Genomic DNA, 15,640 nt, shown 5'->3' on the forward strand with positions numbered 1-15,640 from the left:
TGGGAATTTTTCACAATATATCCTTTAATCTATCCCAAAATCATTCAGATATCCAAAACGTCCTATGCATGATCCATTTCCTTCGCTTTTGGGTTTGTCAGCATTATGATTTGCAATATTTCAGGTTTACGTGTTCACAAGTTTGTTTTTGTATCTCGAAGATGTTTTGATTTCCAATTACAAACTCTGTGTAAATAGCTCACCCTTCTGAGAAAACAAAAAAAAACAATATTCTTTTACAAATTGTACGTACCGGGTATTCCTGATTTCGGTATTAAATTTAACTTTCATTTTCCAAATGGTCTGGATAGCACAAGTGTTGCTAATATTTTTAAAAATACACACACACTTCTAAGTTTAAGGAAGATGCTTCGATGTTTCAAACATCATTTTGCATGTACCTGTTAATCCACGCTTTTGGAAAAGTGTTACATACCACGTATTTATATTTAAACGCATACCTGAGGTAGCTCCTATAGTTGTGTTTATGAACAAGTGATCTACTTGGCTAGTAATACGATGAAATGTGGATGACCTCGGTACATTGTTAACCAAATACGTTCCAGCAAGTTTCCTCCTTTTTCTGCGGTTATAAAATAGACGTCTCAGCCTTTTCTCTGTCATTCTGCTCGGTTCTCGGGCACGTCTATGTCAATGCACACGCAAATCACAACTAAAGTAAACACACTTGTGCTTATCGAGACCTGTATTTCTCCTTTGGAATCAAGTCTTTATTACCATTGAGAATCAATTAACTGTACAGCCTTTCAAACTACATCACATTTATTTTCCAAAGAGCTAATCAGTCTCCACTGATGACATCAAATCTTGTAAAACTAGAGCAGAACTATATACACCAGATGGCAGTGAACACGATCGCTAATATGGCTACTTGAACAAAGGATATAAGCTAGACCACTACAAGAAACAAAACTGTTTAACAAAAAAAAAAAAAAAAAAAAACGCAATAGACAGAAAACTTATCTCCGCAGTCAATGGTATCATCAGTGAGCGGGAGGCTGTTTGTTCGCAGTGAAAATGGTACCACCCTGCGAGCAGAGCCTCCTTTTGTCTAGGCTCTGCTAGCAGGGTGAAATGGTACATGCGTGAGAACATTTGTTCGCTGTGCCAATGTTTTTACTTTGTCTTCCGAAGATTCCAATATGGCATCCATTTGTTTGTGCAGTTATTTTCTTTGTCGCTGTCATCTTCACAGTACGTAATTCTAGATAAGGTACCCGCTGCTCATTAAAGAATTTATTAAGCCAACGCAACCTCGATCAATCCCAAACAACGCATCACAGTGCTCTTCATGATCTTGGATTACGTGGATTGCTTGAAATAACCAATGTAAACAGCGCCACGTGGCTTCTATTGTGCATTACCCAATCAAAACACCGCCACGTGCGCCACAGGAAAAAAATAAAACTGAAATCAAACGTATTTTATAACTCGTGCCCCTACGGGCTCGAGTAATAACGAAACAACTGTCTCCCGGTGGATTGACATCACCACCTCATAAACACTGGAACACTTTTCACATGACGGCTCGTCACGAACTGGACGGGTCGTCACGACCCGTCAACATTTTCAGCCGGCCACACCGCCTCCAGTATCTTCACAAATACACGTTTTTTTCTAAGTCTCTCACCACCTGACATTTCCAAAAGTCGGGTCGACTTTTCACATGACTGCTGGTTACGAACTAGACGGGTCGTCACGACCCGTCAACATTTTCAGCCGGCCTCACCGCCTCCAGTATCTTCACAAATACACGATTTTTTTCTAAGTCCCTCACCACCTGACATTTCCAAAAGTCGGGTCGACTTTTCACATGACGGCTCGTCATGGACTAGACGAAACGTTTACTTAAAAGTATTAAACGTCAAATAGGCTGTGCTGTAGAATACACCGCGCTTAATTTGGCAATGTTAGAGAACTTACTAAGCGAAAAAAAAAAAGCTCTCGGCTGTTTTTGTGCGTCAATACTCAATAACTTCAGAATCATTTAGTCGTAGTCGCCTTAATACTGAAATAAGGATCAAGAACCCAAAACCAATCTAATGTTATGGCTTGGTTTTACAAGCTGTCAAACAAGGTATTGACAAATTGCCCAACACATGCAATTTATTAATTTTTGGTCTAAAGAATAAATGACTCAGAGGAAGTATTGCACTTCAGTTGTCCCGTTGTGAGCTCTTCTTCGCTACTTGAAGTTACGTTTTCTGGTGTCTGCACAGTGACTAAAGGTCTGTATATCATTTGAGTTATTAATTTTTTTTCAAGCAAAACAGCAAACTGCAAACTGGCAAAAAACATTCTATCAACACGACTTGTTTGGAAACTAGTAAACTACGAGAGCATGTTTTAACTTGTCCTCTTTCAAGTGATAGTAAAAAATTTGTTTTGTCAACCCTGATCGACATCAAGGGAACTCAGTTCGTCACCAAAAAAACATCTTCACTAGAAATTTCGAATTGTGAAGAAATACCATATCTAGTTTCCGAAAGGTAATTTTGACAATTGAAACCAAATGCACCCTAAAACTGAAGATACAAAAGAATCGAGAAAAAATTGTCGACTAAAATTTCAGGATCTAATCACCAGCTCGGAGTTGTTTGGAGGAAGAGCATACATGATCTTGATATTCTTTACTGAGGAGGAGAAAAGCAGGCTCTGCCCGAATCGCGTCAACTCTTTGAAGCCGCCGCAGCCCGAACTTCTGGACTAGTCAATCTTGTTTTCTCTCGTCAAACCGGTTTTTTCCAGTGCGAGCGTCCGTTTAGTGACAAAACCGATGGTTATAATTGAGCCCGCTGTTGTGGTGGTCAACTAGAAAGCCTTGGCTACTTTGACCACTAGACACATTTTATAACCTGTACTGTAATTATTTTATCTTGTAACCATGTGTTGTGACCATACTTTTCTTTCTATGTTAATGTTATGTAAATAGTGTGAAATAAATGAACCATGAACCACCATGAACCATGAAAAACCAAGATGGCGGCGAAATCTGGCATATTAGGCTTGGGTTCGAGACTGTATCCTGGCAACATGCAGCGCTTATTCAAAAAAGATCTTACTCGATTCATGCAGAGCCTTTTTGGAGAACGCCAAAATCGAGCAAACAAAAGAAAGGCTCTGCTAGCAGGGTGAAATGGTACATGCGTGAGAACATTTGTTCGCTGTGCCAATGCTTTTACTTTGTCTTCCGAAGATTCCAATATGGCATCCCTTTGTTTGTGCAGTTATTTTCTTTGTCGCTGTCATCTTCAAAGTACGTAATTCTAGATAAGGTACCCGCTGCTCATTAAAGAATTTATTAAGCCAACGCAACCTCGATCAATCCCAAACAACGCATCACAGTGCTCTTCATGATCTTGGATTACGTGGATTGCTTTAAATAACCAATGTAAACAGCGCCACGTGGCTTCTATTGTGCATTACCCAATCAAAACACCGCCACGTGCGCCACAGGAAAAAAATAAAACTGAAATCAAACGTATTTTATAACTCGTGCCCCTACGGGCTCGAGTAATAACGAAACAACTCTCTCCCGGTGGATTGACATCACCATCTCATAAACACTGGAACACTTTTCACATGACGGCTCGTCACGAACTGGACGGGTCGTCACGACCCGTCAACATTTTCAGCCGGCCACACCGCCTCCAGTATCTTCACAAATACACGTTTTTTTCTAAGTCTCTCACCACCTGACATTTCCAAAAGTCGGGTCGACTTTTCACATGACTGCTGGTTACGAACTAGACGGGTCGTCACGACCCGTCAACATTTTCAGCCGGCCTCACCGCCTCCAGTATCTTCACAAATACACGATTTTTTTCTAAGTCCCTCACCACCTGACATTTCCAAAAGTCGGGTCGACTTTTCACATGACGGCTCGTCATGGACTAGACGAAACGTTTACTTAAAAGTATTAAACGTCAAATAGGCTGTGCTGTAGAATACACCGCGCTTAATTTGGCAATGTTAGAGAACTTACTAAGCGAAAAAAAAAAAGCTCTCGGCTGTTTTTGTGCGTCAATACTCAATAACTTCAGAATCATTTGGTCGTAGTCGCCTTAATACTGAATAAGGATCAAGAACCCAAAACCAATCTAATGTTATGGCTTGGTTTTACAAGCTGTCAAACAAGGTATTGACAAATTGCCCAACACATGCAATTTATTAATTTTTGGTCTAAAGAATAAATGACTCAGAGGAAGTATTGCACTTCAGTTGTCCCGTTGTGAGCTCTTCCTCGCTACTTGAAGTCACGTTTTCTGGTGTCTGCACAGTGGCTAAAGGTCTATATATCATTTGAGTTATTAATTTTTTTTCAAGCAAAACAGCAAACTGCAAACTGGCAAAAAACATTATATCAACACGACTTGTTTGGAAACTAGTGAACTACGAGAGCATGTTTTAACTTGTCCTCTTTCAGCTGATAGTAAAAAATTTGTTTTGTCAACCCTGATCGACATCAAGGGAACTCAGTTCGTCACCAAAAAAACATCTTCACTAGAAATTTCGAATTGTGAAGAAATACCATATCTAGTTTCCGAAAGGTAATTTTGACAATTGAAACCAAATGCACCCTAAAACTGAAGATATAAAAGAATCGAGAAAAAATTGTCGACTAAAATTTCAGGATCTGATCACCAGCTCGGAGTTGTTTGGAGGAAGAGCATACATGATCTTGATATTCTTTACTGAGGAGGAGAAAAGCAGGCTCTGCCCGAATCGCGTCAACTCTTTGAAGCCGCCGCAGCCCGAACTTCTGGACTAGTCAATCTTGTTTTCTCTCGTCAAACCGGTTTTTTCCAGTGCGAGCGTCCGTTTAGTGACAAAACCGATGGTTATAATTGAGCCCGCTGTTGTGGTGGTCAACTAGAAAGCCTTGGCTACTTTGACCACTAGACACATTTTATAACCTGTACTGTAATTATTTTATCTTGTAACCATGTGTTGTGACCATACTTTTCTTTCTATGTTAATGTTATGTAAATAGTGTGAAATAAATGAACCATGAACCACCATGAACCATGAAAAACCAAGATGGCGGCGAAATCTGGCATATTAGGCTTGGGTTCGAGACTGTATCCTGGCAACATGCAGCGCTTATTCAAAAAAGATCTTACTCGATTCATGCAGAGCCTTTTTGGAGAACGCCAAAATCGAGCAAACAAAAGAAAGGCTCTGCTAGCAGGGTGAAATGGTACATGCGTGAGAACATTTGTTCGCTGTGCCAATGCTTTTACTTTGTCTTCCGAAGATTCCAATATGGCATCCCTTTGTTTGTGCAGTTATTTTCTTTGTCGCTGTCATCTTCAAAGTACGTAATTCTAGATAAGGTACCCGCTGCTCATTAAAGAATTTATTAAGCCAACGCAACCTCGATCAATCCCAAACAACGCATCACAGTGCTCTTCATGATCTTGGATTACGTGGATTGCTTTAAATAACCAATGTAAACAGCGCCACGTGGCTTCTATTGTGCATTACCCAATCAAAACACCGCCACGTGCGCCACAGGAAAAAAATAAAACTGAAATCAAACGTATTTTATAACTCGTGCCCCTACGGGCTCGAGTAATAACGAAACAACTCTCTCCCGGTGGATTGACATCACCACCTCATAAACACTGGAACACTTTTCACATGACGGCTCGTCACGAACTGGACGGGTCGTCACGACCCGTCAACATTTTCAGCCGGCCACACCGCCTCCAGTATCTTCACAAATACACGTTTTTTTCTAAGTCTCTCACCACCTGACATTTCCAAAAGTCGGGTCGACTTTTCACATGACTGCTGGTTACGAACTAGACGGGTCGTCACGACCCGTCAACATTTTCAGCCGGCCTCACCGCCTCCAGTATCTTCACAAATACACGATTTTTTTCTAAGTCCCTCACCACCTGACATTTCCAAAAGTCGGGTCGACTTTTCACATGACGGCTCGTCATGGACTAGACGAAACGTTTACTTAAAAGTATTAAACGTCAAATAGGCTGTGCTGTAGAATACACCGCGCTTAATTTGGCAATGTTAGAGAACTTACTAAGCGAAAAAAAAAAAGCTCTCGGCTGTTTTTGTGCGTCAATACTCAATAACTTCAGAATCATTTGGTCGTAGTCGCCTTAATACTGAATAAGGATCAAGAACCCAAAACCAATCTAATGTTATGGCTTGGTTTTACAAGCTGTCAAACAAGGTATTGACAAATTGCCCAACACATGCAATTTATTAATTTTTGGTCTAAAGAATAAATGACTCAGAGGAAGTATTGCACTTCAGTTGTCCCGTTGTGAGCTCTTCCTCGCTACTTGAAGTCACGTTTTCTGGTGTCTGCACAGTGGCTAAAGGTCTATATATCATTTGAGTTATTAATTTTTTTTCAAGCAAAACAGCAAACTGCAAACTGGCAAAAAACATTATATCAACACGACTTGTTTGGAAACTAGTGAACTACGAGAGCATGTTTTAACTTGTCCTCTTTCAGCTGATAGTAAAAAATTTGTTTTGTCAACCCTGATCGACATCAAGGGAACTCAGTTCGTCACCAAAAAAACATCTTCACTAGAAATTTCGAATTGTGAAGAAATACCATATCTAGTTTCCGAAAGGTAATTTTGACAATTGAAACCAAATGCACCCTAAAACTGAAGATATAAAAGAATCGAGAAAAAATTGTCGACTAAAATTTCAGGATCTAATCACCAGCTCGGAGTTGTTTGGAGGAAGAGCATACATGATCTTGATATCTGCTCTTAGAGAAAAGCAAAACAGGTGTATAAAACATTTTTTCGAGGTCTGAGTTAAACGGATTTAACATGAGCGAAGGGTTTATATACTTCATTGATAGCCAATTCTTGTCTGATTTTTTGGTCGGCAACTTACTAGATCTTCGCTTTAAGAGGTGTTTTGCAACCAGTCTCAAGAGACACAGATAACAATGATGTAATGTACAATTGCTGGTGGACGAACAAAAGGAGCAAATGAGAGATCGTTTTTTTTTTCTCGTCCACCAACATTGCGGTGATGACGTCACGTGAAAACCACCAATTTCGCGATGCCGGCAATTCACCACCAAGTGGTCGCTTCGATTGGTTCTCGCTGTCCCGCTTTATTTTAGCTTTTTCATCAACCAGTCAGTTTGAAACCTATGTTATCACTAATGCCACACGAAGTGCACACGTATTACACTTCAACGCAACATTGTTTCTGTAGGTAAGCACACGTAGGGCTGTGGTCTTAGAAAAAAAATTACAAGCGCTTATTTATTCAAAATAGCACGAGAAAAATCGTGTGACTTTAGACATAGCAGATGCGACGCATCACGAATCAAGTTTCGAACTTTGGAGCTATTCAAGGATAGCAATTGATTGGCTATATTTGAGTTTCTTTGATCATTGACCAATTAGAATGCCAGGTTTGTAATCTCTTTTTGAAATGAATTACCTCTTTTTTGCGTAAGCTTTCCTCTCTTCAGTCTGCTTTGCCGATCAGAATGAAGGAATTGCCACTGATGTATATGTATATGCACTCGCCTGCAACTCCAGGCATTTTGACAGATCAAGATATCTTTAGGCGAGTTCTTAAATAAGATTTGGCTTTCACAAGTGACCATTCTCAGTCCCATGGGTGATAAGATGCAAATGACTTGCGATTAGATGGAAATGTCTAGTTTCGCCAGAAAATATTTCTAAGAATAACTGTCTACAAAATCGCCGTTGCTTAAGTACAATGAAGTTGTACCCTCCTAGTCATGCAATTTTTCTTTGTACTCTGGTATAGGAAATGGTATGAACGCGAGTGCAATTTGATATCTTTCAAAACAGCAACCCTATGCGTTTTTTAATTTATTATATACTCAACAAAATTCTTCTTTCGCTGTTTCCATGGGTACCTTTGTATTGTATTCTATAACCTATTTATACATTCGTCATTGACCACTGAATCTGAAACGAGATATTCTGTTGAGAATATAAAAATAATATCAGTTATTTAACAATGCAACTAGTTGTAAATGCAAATTTCACGTAGGCGGCCAATGATTCTTATCAGCAAAACAGAACTTCAGATTTCGAGCTGCTTTCTTCATCCAAGTGCATCGCCTGGCTGACAGTATTTAACATCGAGGCTGTTGCTATTGGGACACTGAATGTTCTTACAATTGTTATTTACCTGCCAGAGCGAACCCTTTGCAAATTTTAGGAAAAAATCAAAAAATCGTCAAAGAAACCATTCATGAACTCATAACCAAACAAGAACTACCAGTCACTGCCCAAAATCTCATCATCACCACTCCTAGAACGTCATGCGTTTATTTCAAACCTAAAATTCACAAACCTAACAACCCATGCTGTCCAATTGTTTCAGCATGAAGTTGCCCAACTGAGCTTATCTCAAGCTATTTAGAGAAAATCATAACGCCCATAGTCAAATCATTACCTTCATACATCAAAGACAGCAACCATGCACTTGACATTTTCCGTACCTTCAATTTCTCGGGCGAAAACAAAATCATTTTCACCATGGATATAACATCTTTATAAGCCGTAATCCCCAAGAATGAAGGCCTCCAAGCACTAAGATACTTTTTTTATCCAACGTCCTGTCAAAAGCCCGACCACACAAAACCATTCTCCTTGCAGCTGGAGAGGAAGTCACCAACCATGAGGAGCTTAAGCCGACTCAGGAATTCTCGGCTGGACGTCTCCTGACGGTGTAGATATCCATCAACAAAGGCTAAAAACATAACACAAAAGGTGTTTCGTATTCAGAAAAGTGTTAAAGCATTCAGGATCAACCAGATTGTACTGTAAACTTACGTTAAGCAGAAAAAAGTAGTTAATTTTTTATTGAATGACCATATTTAGGGGCGAGATGAATTTTGTGGGGAACACAAATCTATTTCAGTTCGTTTGCGCGTATCGACAGTGGCGGTTAGTGCTGGGACACGGAACCATTTTTCGTCCTATAGGATTTATGGATTAACTCTCTCACCCGGGGAAAAATGGTACAGGTCGCCGTCGTCTCTCGCCGACCAGCACTACTTCGACGCTCTTCGCCGCTGGTGAGCGAGAAGACCTCTGGCATCCAGGGTAAAATGTTAACCAATTTGTCGAAGGAAAGTTTTTTCAGCTCTTTCGAAGAGGGATTTGTCGCCTTCAAGTCTGTAATTTTTTGCGGGAAAATGGTGATCACGTTGCGAAATTCGGCGGGTCTAATCTGCAGATCGCAGGTCGCAGGTCACAGGTTGCATTCATTGTTTCACCAATACAGAAAAAAAAGTATCCTAAACATTCTTAAAAACTAATCTTCGGCCTAAAAACTTTTGTTTAGGCCTAATTAGGCCCAAGGTTAGCTTTTAAGAATGTTTAGGATACTTTCTGTATTGGTGAAACAATGACCTGCAACCTGTGACCTGTGACCTGCGACCTGCAGATTAGACTCGCCGTCCGAAATTCTGGTAAAAACGTGGACGAAGCTTACGGAATAACTTCGGTTGGCCTCTGTGGGGGGATTAATTGAGCAGTCTTCGTCTGACTGTCATGGATTTCTGTATTTATGTTTTCAAACGAGTTATGGAGGCAGTAAACAATGTTGACGTCGGGGAATTCGGTGCTGGAAGCCTTCCCGGTATACAGGCTCACGCTCAAACGTTGAGGTAAAATAATTGCTGTTAGGTTCAATTTCATGATATCAGGATAACATGATAGCAGGAAATTGATAAGTCTGTGATTAATATTGAATGTGCCTCCCTGTGACAGGCTGGGAAATCAATTAGCCCGGAATGAAATTTTACCCAGCTACAATTGGGCATTCTAAATTTCCCATTTCCTCAGTTATCGAGTTCCATAAGTAATCAGAAAAGAACCAATTCACCGTTGCTGTTGAGAAAAGTGTATGCAAGGCAAAACAAGTTGCATCTCGGTAGCCTGAAAGTTAACTGACAAAATAATTTGCCTGTGTTTAAATTAACAAATATACCAATACATCACTAACGCGTTCCATGTTTAACCGGAGAATTAGGGAAGCAGATGTTCGAAGGTGTGATAGCAATTGAGTTTTATTCCTCAGTTATCGAGTTCCATAAGTATAAAACTTAAAAATGGATTGCTTTAAAGTCAGAAAAGAACCAATTCACCGTTGCTGTTGAGAAAAGTGTATGACAGGCAAAACAAGTTATATCTCGGTAGCCTGAAAGTTAAGAAATAATTTGCCTGTGTTTAAATTAACAAATACACCAATACATCACTAACGTTTCATGTTTAACCGGAGAATTAAGGAAGCAGATGTTCCAAGTTGTAATAGCTGTTGAGTTTTATTCCTCAGTTATCGAATTCCATAAGTATAAAACTTAAAAATGGTTTGCTTTAAAATCAGAAAAGAACCAATTCACCGTTGCTGTTCAGAAAAGTGTATACCAGGCAAAACAAGTTGCATCTCGGTAGCCTGAAAGTTAACTGAAAAAATAATTTGCCTGTGTTTAAATTAACAAATATACCAATACATCACTAACGTTTCATGTTTAACCGGAGAATTAGGGAAGCAGATGTTCGAAGTTGTAATAGCTGTTGAGTTTTATTCTCAGTTATCGAGTTCTATAAGTATAAAACTTAAAAATGGATTGCTTTAAAATCAGAAAAGAACCAATTCACCGTTGCTGTTGAGAAAAGTGTATGCCAGGCAAAACAAGTTGCATCTCGGTAGCCTTACAGTTAACTGACAAAATAATTTGCATGTGTTTAAATTAACAAATACACCAATACATCACTAACGTTTCATGTTTAACCGGAGAATTAGGGAAGCAGATGTTCGAAGGTGTAATAGCTGTTGAGTTTTATTCCTCAGTTATCGAGTTCCATAAGTATAAAACTTAAAAATGGTTTGCTTTAAAATCAGAAAAGAACCAATTCACCGTTGCTGTTGAGAAAAGTGTATGCCAGGCAAAACAAGTTGCATCTCGGCAGCCTGAAAGTTAAGAAATAATTTGCCTGTGTTTAAATTAACAAATACGCCAATACATCACCCCTCTCCTCAAACCCTCCTTCCAATTTGGGACAAAAAAGCCTGTAAGGTTTTTAATAATCAACTAAACTGCATAAGCCCAGAGGTCTTATATTTACCAGTTTTTATTTTTTTCAAATTGCCCGAAAAAAACCTTGTGACTTTTTATTGATAATACACAGGGAGAAAATTAAAAGAAAAATAATGGTAATTGTGCAGAAGACTCACATTTGATTGGCTCTGTGTGATCATTGGCCAATCAGAATGCTTGGTTTGTTATCTTTTTTCTTACTAAATTACCTCTTTCATCTCCTTTGTATTGCGTTACCTAAAAACCGCAATTCTCTTAGCCAATCACAAACTATCCTAATGTTCTAATCATCGTTTTCTTTCTTCACGTAGATGGCCAATGATTCTCATCACCAAAACAGAACAGTTACTCCAAATTTCGAGCCCTTTTCTTCATCCGAGTGCATTGCATGGCTGACAGTACTTATCGTCGAAGCTGTTGCTACAGTGGCCATGAATGCCCTTATGATCATTATTTACCTGAAAGAGCGAATCCTTCGCAAGCGTAGCATGTACCTGGTGATTAACCTGGCGGTTGCAGACATGTTTGTTACATACAACTTGATCTTTAGGATTTTGTCATTGGGTAACGTTTGTAACTTTTGGAGCTTTGAGAGCTCAATAGTTATAACAGGTTTGACTTACGTTTTTCCATCAGCCTCTGTAACAAACCTTGCTGCTATTTCTTTGGAGCGGATGCACGCAACTTTTCGTCCATTCAAGCATCGCCTCATCAAAAAGAAGACATTTGGAGCAGCTGTTGCGGGTGTTTGGTTTTCAGCTGCCATGTCTACAGGCATTGCTTTTCTAGCAACCTATCACATGCTAGTCGCACACGGCTTGTTACTATTTGGTGCTCTTTTTATTATCTTTGTTTCTTACTCGTCAATCGCTATTAAAGTTTACTGTGGAACTCATCCTCGACATCATTGTGCAATCAGTAGAGAAAGAAAACTGACCAAGACACTGTTCATTGTAACACTTGTATCGGTAATACTATTGCTGCCCTATGGAATTTTCAGTACTTGTTCTTACTTTTCTTCGGGAGAAAGGTTTAAGACAATTTCGCATCAAATATTGCTCCATTTAGTGCTTTCTTTCAATTCCTTATTTTACGCAAATTCCCTTATAAATCCATTGTTATATGCATTAAAAATGCCACAGTTCAAAAGAGCTCTGTTTTTGTTATTGCGTTGTAGATCTCGCCCAAAGCCAGTTCAGGTTTTTCCTCTTAATGACTTGAAAGTTGTGAGATTTTACTCAGTTAACTGATGAATATGTGTTTGTCAAGTATATAATAACTGAGGGTTTTCAATTTTTGTCCGATTTCTCTCTTTTTTTTTTAAATTGGAAACACTTTATTCAAGTTAGTGTAAAGGAATATGATGGCAATGCATGCATGCAAAGATTTGCCGGTTCAAATATATTGAAATTTGTAAGGGATTGTTTGCCCTTGTGTCTTTTGGCTCTATAGTCACGTTTGCAATAAAATACTGACTTTCTAAGCCTTAACTGAATTTCGAGATAAATAAAGTTGATGTATGTATGTATTTATTTGTGTCACTTACAACGTCGCATGGTTTGGAGAGCTGCATTACGCGAACAAAAACAGGCGCGCGAGAAATAGACCCGCAAAATAGTTGAGCGCCCGTTTGACGTCATCAAACTTTAGAGAAACAAGTAGCCATAAGGGGAAGTGGCTGGAAGCTAAGAGTTTGAGAAAAAGAAATATCAAGTGGGTCGAAAACAGCACTAAGAGTGTCTCTGATGTTCCACAGTAATTACGGAGACTGGCTGGAAAGCATCCCCCTCACAGGACTTACTTCCGTTCATTTTAACGATAGTCATCTTTATCATTACGGCCTTGAATCTTTACCAGCCTTGCCAGAGGAGAAAAACTACAAATATTTTGACAAAAACAAATGCTATAACAGCGGAATTGGGCGCATGACTGACAAAGCATTTTCGCCGGACTAGAAGTTATACTTAGACCCAGGATTTGTCCATGATATGGCAGATATTAAGACGGAGGAGTGTTACCGCGTTAATTAAAGAGCATTTGTGGCCATCAAAGGTAGAAAAAGAAAGAATAATCCACTAAGGATTTCATCTGCACAATGTCCTTCAACGTTAAAGAAAAGGAAATTTAAATATCTGCAAATGATTTCGACCTAAGACCTGAAAGTACGGATGACATATGGTAAGCAGACATATCAACGACTTTGTTTATAACTTGCAGAGAATTTCAACGGATGAGAGGAAAACTGCGATGTGATAGAGATACCGTTAACTGTCACTTACTAAGACAACAATATTAAAGACACATCTGAAATAGAGCAACTAGCTATATAGCTACTAATATGACGATTGGATCTGTCGATGGAGAAGATTAGGTCGTTCTGCAAAATGTTTCAAACAAAGGGGTTCAAAGCAAGACCCTTGAGGACATCCCTTTCTGATGTCGTACCATTTACTCGCGATTGAGCCAAGTTTCACTCTTCCTTGTAGCTTTCAAAGTAAGACCTAAATAGGGATGATTAATCTTCACAAAATTTGTAAACCTTTAGGTTTTGGTTGATAAGGGCAGGAAGGAGGGATTCAAATGCCTTGCTAGTATCAATTGAAAGAATTCCCACCACCTTGTTAGTATCCAGCGCGGTTTTCCAATCTTCGACTAACTTCAGTAATAATACCGCCTCACAACTATGCCCTTTTCTTTAACCAGGTATATTGGTGGAGAGTTTGAAGGTCGATCTTCTTTATCACTTGATTACTTGGATTCTGTTCACATATTTATTGATGGTGCTAAGAACCGTTATTGGTCTACAGTTCTTTTTTTCAGTTTTATCTTCTTTCTTATGGACTCATCTACATCTACATCTACATCTACACGTCCCAGCACTCAGCAGTCCTATTGACTTGTGACTGCTTTTGCTTTGGTAGCCTCATACACACAAGCCTTTAGAGACATTAAGCCAAGCCGGCCAGCTCTGCTGGAAAGAACGCACCCACACAGGACAGCCACAACACCGGGAACTTCAACCCCTACTCTTCTCGAATAGTGTGCGGGTTCTTTAAAGAACCACAGAGAACTTATAAACATGAAAGATATTTGTGAGACGAGCCCTACGGTTTACAGCCGTTATCAGAGAAGACTTGAAAGTCTAACCATTTGCGGATGTAAGGCAGCACTTTCTCCTCAGTTATTTAAAGACCCTCAGTGTTGGTCCGGGCGCAGTCGAACTCACGACCTCCCGCATAGCAGCCCGGTGCTCAGCCAACTGAGCCACCGGTGCGTGGTTGAGCGTTTGTTATCAAAGATATAACAAGTGTACCCTTAAAAATGATGTAGTTCACTTTAATCAAATTTAAATGTAGTTACTAATAACAGAAAAGTCCTCTTGTGCTCTTAAGGTATACTCAAAGAATCATGGGACAGTATCAATAGAAAAAGTCCACAGGGACGACAGTTTCATCACAGATTTGTTAAGTGTACTTACAACTGTTTAATAAACCTGCCACCCTTGGCGACGCCAAGTGACTTTTTACAAGCATTGACATTTCAAGCATGTGACATTCTTTACCAGCGTCTCGCTGCTGTACAGGAGTGTGCTGACAGTATACATACAGGCGCTCTACACTGCCGTCTTGGTTGCGACCGTCGTCTTTGGATTCTATTAGGCGTGAGCGGTGTTTCGTCTTTAAGTGTTGCAGCCGTCCTGATGCGTTTGTTCATCTTGACATCAGGGGAGAGATTGGCACTGATGGTGTACCTATGATACGTGACTTGGTGTACAACGTCAAGTTCAAGGTTGTTGATGGAGATGGCAGGTGGAATGACCTCTTAAGCTTGTTGCCCGAATCTTCTTCACACTAATGTGTATTCGGAAGTCTTTTCAAGCGTGGGAGAATGTTGTCCATATGATACTGGAGTTCTTGTTTAGAGAGTGAAGTGACTGCAGCATCATCAGCGAAGAGCCTTTATCGGACAAGAACCTCGCACACCTTGGTCTTTGGTTACAGTCCTGCATGCTTGAACAGAATCTGATACCTATCTGATCTTCTGCGTAAGTGTGCCTCTGCAGTTGCGGTTCCTAAAGCATGCTTTGTGACCAGGGAAAAGAGGGTGAAAAAAAATAACAAAAAAATAATAATAAAAGATGCAGATGCCGAAGAGGGTCAGTGCCGGGACGCGGCCTTGCATGATTCATACCTTTCTTGATGTCAAAGGGTGCGGACGTACTGCCCTCATGCTGGAGGGTCACCTGCATGTCGTTGAGGAATAACCTGATCAAGCGGTAGAGCTTTGGGGCTATCCAGTTTTCAGAAAGATACGGAAAAGCCCGTCCCTTTGGTCTTCTTTCCGATTTTAAGTTAAGAGTAAATGTCGCGGACACAGTTCAAAATTCATTTCAGCCCATTCATTGTATATTAGTGGGCCTTGGTCCCATACATGACCAGGCGCGTAGGAGGGGGGGTTCGAAGGGTTCGAACGAACCCCCTTTGAAGTTCGATAATGGCGGACTGAAATACAAATGATTATAACTGA

The sequence above is a fragment of the Montipora foliosa genome, chromosome 14 (assembly GCF_036669935.1).
Source record: "Montipora foliosa isolate CH-2021 chromosome 14, ASM3666993v2, whole genome shotgun sequence".
Taxonomy (NCBI): Eukaryota; Metazoa; Cnidaria; class Anthozoa; order Scleractinia; family Acroporidae; genus Montipora; species Montipora foliosa.